This window comes from Trachurus japonicus, chromosome 6 (genome assembly GCF_045865225.1).
Source record: "Trachurus japonicus isolate A0001 chromosome 6, Traja_1.0".
Taxonomy (NCBI): domain Eukaryota; kingdom Metazoa; phylum Chordata; class Actinopteri; order Carangiformes; family Carangidae; genus Trachurus; species Trachurus japonicus.
In genome coordinates, this window is record NC_140912.1 from 29828276 (window position 1) to 29834875 (window position 6600).

Genomic DNA, 6600 nt, shown 5'->3' on the forward strand with positions numbered 1-6600 from the left:
TGTAGCGGTCCCCGGTCAATCATTATGGTTTTTTGCTTTACAAGTATGAGACGTCTGTAGATTTTGTTGGTTTAATAGCGTTCCATCGTTAACATCCATCCATACCGTAAGAGCTGTTATGAACACAAAATATACACAAATAAATATCTATAGAATCACACAAATAGCCTACAACACAATCACAATCACTACAAAGTCAGAAGAGTAAATAAAAGATACCTTGTTGCCATTTTGACGGGGCGCTCAAAAATATTTACAATAATATGCAAAGTACACTCCTTTTTCCTTTTTGTGTCTCTGCTCCGTTTACCGTTAGCCTGTACCTCCGTAGCTATAACAACAATCTGAACATTCGAAATTACAAAATAGAATTATGGTGATCAGCCTACTTACTAATGATAATAATATTAAACAATTATGAATTATAAATAAAACCATATATGTTTACATGTCTTTTACACTCCCACCAAATTATAAGTGTTTTATACAATATGCAAAACATAAAACACTATTAATTTTTACGAGGAATTACTTAAGAATAAATAGTAAATACATTAACACAACAGATTTGTTTGTTTTGTTTTTGCTCACGAGACCTCTAATAGTAGAACTAACTTATGAGCTGGACGTTCTACCATGGATACTTTGTTTAAGCTTTCGCCTCTTCTGTTTAGATGTCTATCTCCTAGACATATCTTGACTTTTCTTACAAGTCCATCATCATCTCTCACTGTCTCTGAGACTCGTCCAAGTCTCCAATCTGATCTTGGAAGCTGTTCCTCTGTATCCATTACAATGTCTCCCACTTGAAGATTCCTCCTGGGTGCATGCCATCTTTGCCTGAGCATGATGTTGTGTAGATATTCCTTTTTCCACCGGCTCCAAAACTGTTCTGCTAAATATTGTACTTGTCTCCATCTTTTTCGTCCGTACAAGTCTTCTCTGATGAACTTGCCTGGTGGAGGGGGTGTAGAGACAGCTTTCATGTTGATTAGATGGTTTGGAGTGAGTGGTTCTAAACTGTTTGGATCGTTCAGGTTATCTGTTGTAAGAGGACGGCTGTTTACAATTGCAGAAGCTTCATATAATAGAGTTCTTAAGGAGGCATCATTGAGTCTTCCAGGTGAGAGAGAGAGTGTGGAGTTTAGCACATTTTTTACAGTTCTGATCTGTCGTTCCCACACTCCACCTGCGTGACTTGCATGAGGCGTATTGAACAGAAAGTCACACTGTTTTTCTGCAAGAAAGGTTGCCAGTCTCTCAACATCCAGTTCTTGTAGAGCTGCTCTCAGTTCATTTTGGCTCCTACAAAATTAGTGCCTTGATCACATTTAATTTGTCTCACTGAGCCTCGCAGTGCCACAAAACAACGCAGTCCGTTAATAAAAGTATCAGTTGACAAATCATCTAACATTTCAACATGGATAGCACGTGAGCTGAAGCATGTGAAGAGCAAGCCATATCTTTTTTGTTCTTTTCGACCTTGTTTAGTCAGGAGAGGGCCAAAACAGTCCATTCCGCAGTATGTGAAAGGGGGAGAGGATTCCATCCGTTCTGTTGGGAGATCACTCATTTTTTGCCCTACTGCATGTCCTCTTAGTCTCCGACATGTTACACACTGACGAATGTAGGAAGTAACTGCTTGACTTAAACCTGGGATCCAATAGCCACTGGCCCGGATTTCATTGATGGTGAAGCCTTTGCCCTGGTGTTTAACCTTTTCATGACAGTGTGCAATTATCAGTTGTGTGACATGATGCTGCCTGGGGATGACTGTTGGGTGCTTTTCTGAGCTAGGGAGGGATGAGCAGCGCAGTCTTCCTCCCACCTTGAGCACAGCATCTCTGTCCAAGAAGAGATCAAGGGGATGTAACTTGTTATTCCTTGGTAACAGATTTCCATTTCTTAATGTCTTTATTTCTTCCGTGTATGCTTGTTTTTGTAAGTCTTTGATGATCACAAGTTCTGCATTCTCTCGTTCACTGACTGTAGAGTGAGTGTTTGATTTGTCTTTCAGGAGTCTGCGTTTGAGACGAGCCACAGCACTGACAGCTTTAGACCAGGATGAGAATTTCACGAGGCGGTCAGACAGACTCACTTCTGCAGTAGTCTTTGTTAAGAATGTTTGAACCTTTTTAACTTCTGGGTCTCCTATTGGAAGATCCAGAATTACCTTTGCTGGAGGATGTATTTCCTTTTCCCACAGGAACCTTGGACCTGTGAACCACTCAGATGACAGCAATTCCTCCACTGTTGTTCCTCTGGACGCATGGTCTGCAGGGTTTTCTTTGGTGGAAATGTACAACCACTGCTGGGGTGCTGTGCTGTTGCGGATCTTTTGCACTCTATTTGCGACAAAGGTGTGGAACCGTCTTGCTTCATTATGTATGTATCCAAGGGTAACTTTTGAGTCTGTCCAAAAGAATTCATCTGTAGTGTCATGAGCTAGCTCTTCTTTAAGCATATTACTCACTGTGACTGAGACTGTTGCTGCTGTGAGCTCTAACCTTGGAATAGTGGAGACCTTTGTGGGGGAGACGCGGGCTTTTCCCATGATGAAGGCACAGTGAACATCTCCATCCTTATTTATAAGTCTCAGATAGGAACATTGTCCATACCCAGTGGTGCTTGCATCTGAGAAATGATGCAGTTCTCTTTTCTCCACCTTTCCAAAGTTAGTAGGCACATAACATCTGGCTATCTGTACTTTCTCCAGATTGATGAGATCTCTTTTCCAGTGCTCCCACCGTGGTTTCAGACCTTCAGGCAGAGGATCGTCCCAGCTGGTACCCTGACGGCACATTTCTTGCAGGATCTTTTTGCCACTGAGGAGATAAGGAGCAACAAATCCAAGAGGATCATATACAGATGCAATGGTGGATAATATTCCACGACGTGTGGGTGGTTGATCTTTTAGTGTGATGTTGAAAGTGAAGCAGTCTCTTTCTATATTCCAGTGAATGCCTAGTGCTCTCTCTATTTGCATCTCACTGAAAGCAAGGTCTTTTGTTTTAATGTCAGTTGCATGCTCTGAACTTGGTATACTGTTTAGAACAGTGTCACTGTTTGATACAAACTTGTGCAGCCTTAGTCCACCATTTGCGCATATTTCTCGTGCCTCTTGTGCCAGCTGAATTCCTTCTTTCACTGTCTCTACACTTGTGACTCCATCATCCACATAAAAGTCTCTGGCAATGAACTGGGCAGCTAGAGGAAATGTAAGGTTGTGCTCTTTGGCTAGATTTTTTAATCCATAGTTTGCACATCCTGGTGAAGACACTGCACCAAAGAGATGTACAGTCATTCTATACTCTTGTGGTTGTGTGCTTAAGTCTCCATTTTTCCACCATAAGAAGCGGAAGTAGTTGCGATCAGTCTCTTGAACTTTGAACTGATGGAACATTTTTTCTATGTCACACATTAAAGCTATCTGATGTTGTCGAAAGCGTATGAGGATGCCTGTTAGATTGTTTATCATGTCTGGGCCGGATAATAGGTGCTCATTCAGACAGGTTCCCTTGTGTTTGGCTGAGCAGTCAAATACAACTCGCAGCTTCTCTGGTTTCTTTGGATGATAAATACCATGGTGTGGTATATACCATTTGTTGCCATTAAGTCCATCATCTTTCGCTTCCTCAGCATCACCTCTTTTGATTATGTCATTCATGTACTTAATATAATCTTCCTTGTATCTCTCATCCTTAGACAATCTCCTCTTGAGGTGGTTAAGACGAATCTCTGCAATCTGTCTGTTGTTGGGCATATTATGGCCTTTCCTTAAAAGGCAATGGCATTTCATAATGTCCTTGTTCATCCTTTCTTATGCCTTCCTTAAGTTTGTCCAAGAACATGAGATCCTCTTGAGACACTGTTTTGTCGTTTTCCTTGCCTTCTCTGAAGTCTCTCTCTAATGCTCGAATTGCATCCATAGGAGTTACTGGGGGAATCTCTTTTACAGCCACACGGTGACAGAGACTGTTTATCATGTCTGTTTCATGGTGAGGTGTTTCACTGCCAACTATGCTCCACCCTAACTCTGTTTGCACTGCATAAGGCTCATCATCTTTGCCTAGTATCACTTGTTTAGGTGCTAGTGCCTTTGGACAGTTATAACCTATCAAGAGTCCAATTTTCACATTTGAAGAGTGGTGGAACTTCATCTATGATAGGTGATAGGTGACTCCAGCGTTTGGCAGTTTCACAGGTTGGTATGTGCTCCCGGTTCACAGGAATATGGTCCTTTGTGTATGCAGGAGGGAGGAGAATGTGTGTTGCAGAATTGTAACCTCTAACACGGAGACCAGATATTTTCTCACTGTTTATAACTGCATTTTCTCCCATCATGGTGGTGAGTTTTAGTTTTACTGGACATCTATTTACTTGTAATTCACAGCTCACTTCCTGATCAATGAATGCAGTGTCACTTTGAGTGTCTAGCAAGGCATAGACAAGCTTTTCTCTGTATGGGTTAACAGTAGTTGACACCCATACTGGAACAATCATTGAGGTACTAGCTGGTTGTCCCTCTCTGGCGACATTGAGTGATATAGCAGTTGTTGTCTCTGACATGCTATTGTGTGCTGTTTCTGCTGTATTTACTTGCCTTTCTCTTTTTATGAAATTGTCATCATGAAGACAGGTTGGATGTTTTTTCGAGCATGTGTCACATTTTAGGCGACGACGACACTCTTTTGCACTGTGGCCTTGTTTTAAACAGCCGTAACAAAGTCTGTTCTCCTTAACATATGCTCTTTTTTCTTCCAGTGACTTTTCCATGAGGACAGGGCATTTGTGGAGCTGATGTGTGCCTTTGCATAATATGCATTGAGGCCCCATGTTTTCTCTCGATGATGTTTTGTCACTGTGCACAGCTGTTTCAGTACTGAATACACTTGCCTTATTTCTCCTAGTATCTTTCAAGTTATCTTTGTTACTGGATAACTCTGAGGAGCGAAGAGCATGGATGGAGGTGACTGGGTTGCAGGCAATTTCTGCTTCTAGCAACAGAAAAATCAGCAAAATCCTTGAAACTCGGAAGTCTTTGCCATCTAACTGGGCCTTTGTAACTTGACGGTTCCATCTGGAAGATGCCCAGTCAGGCAATTTTTGGGTCAGTTTTTGATTTTGCTCACAGTCATTTAATATTTCTAGGCCCTTTACATGGGGAATGGCTAGCTGACATGCATTAATGAAGTCTGCAAAACTCCTTAGTCCTTCAGCATCCTTAGTCTGTATCTTTGGCCAATTTGATAATTTCTCTCTAAATGCTCTTTGGACAACAAAAGCCTGGCCATATCGCTGATTTAGTTTTTTCCATGCATCTTGATAAGCTTGCTCATCATTTCTAAAGAAGGTTCCTTCTAAGCATTTACGAGCTGGACCACTGACATACTTTTTTAAATAATACAGTTTATCACAGGCAGAAACGCCTCTTTGGTCTATTAGTGATGTGAAAGAGGCTTTCCACTCAATAAAATGTATTGGTTCACCACTAAACACTGTAGGCTCAGGTATGGGAAGTCTGTTAAGTGTTATACTGTTCTGAACAGCTTGTGCCAGTTGAGCAACATCAGAGGGCGCTGACAGCACAGTAGGTGAGTATGGTGCAGGGGGCTGGGGGGCTGTAAGTGGGCTCATCTGCTCACCTTTAAATGACTGTGCATCACTTAACTGTACCATTTCTCTGTTGTAGGATTCCAGTCTGGCCCGTGCTGCCTCCACATCCCTTTCAGCTTTCAGACGTTCCAGCTCAGACCTTTGAATTTCAAGTTCTTTCTGGTGTTGCTCTTCCAAAGCCTTGATCCTTTCCTTTTGTTTGCCTTCCTCTTGTACGATCCTATACTCAGCCTCCTTTGCTGCAAGGTCTGCAGCTGCCTCAGCTCGTCTCAAAGCGATGCATGAAGATGAAGAATGATGAGTGATTCCTGATGGTGCAGCAGTGGAACCATAGATGGAGATGGCATAATCACGATCCAGCAGCTCACGCAGACGATTTCTTTCATCTTCAGCATTAAAATCTCCATTAATGCCTGTTAGTCTTTCATATATGACTTTGGTGATGTCATGAGTTACTGCTTCACATGCATCAATTTTCCTCCTCAAATCAGCTGATGGTGCGATGTGAGTTCTTATTTCAGTGTAAAGTCTCAAAATGTCATCTCTTCCTTTTTCTAAATTGTCCACAAGTGATGACATGAGTGTGTCACTTATATCTAATTTAAGTTTCTCTCTTGCTTCACGTGCTTGCATTTTCCACTGTTCATATAAGCCTATGAGTCTCTTTTCTTTTTTACTTAATTCTTCTTTTTGATAAGCAAGCATTTTTTCTGTGGGGACTTTTGGACGCACAGAGCGGCGAGGATCCTCTGTGGCACTCTGGACGTTACACTGTAGCGCAGCCAACGTCTTCTCTTTACACTGTATCGTTTGCCGGATATCCTGCCTTGTAATCTCACTCGCATTTTGAAGCAGTCCTTTATAGTCCTGAATATCTTTTTGAAGGGTAACAATCTGTCCGTTAATGTCCGTAAGGCTCTCGGATGAAGCTTGAGTGTCTTCCATACTTTTTGTGAGATCAACTTCTGCCACTTGCTGTGTCCG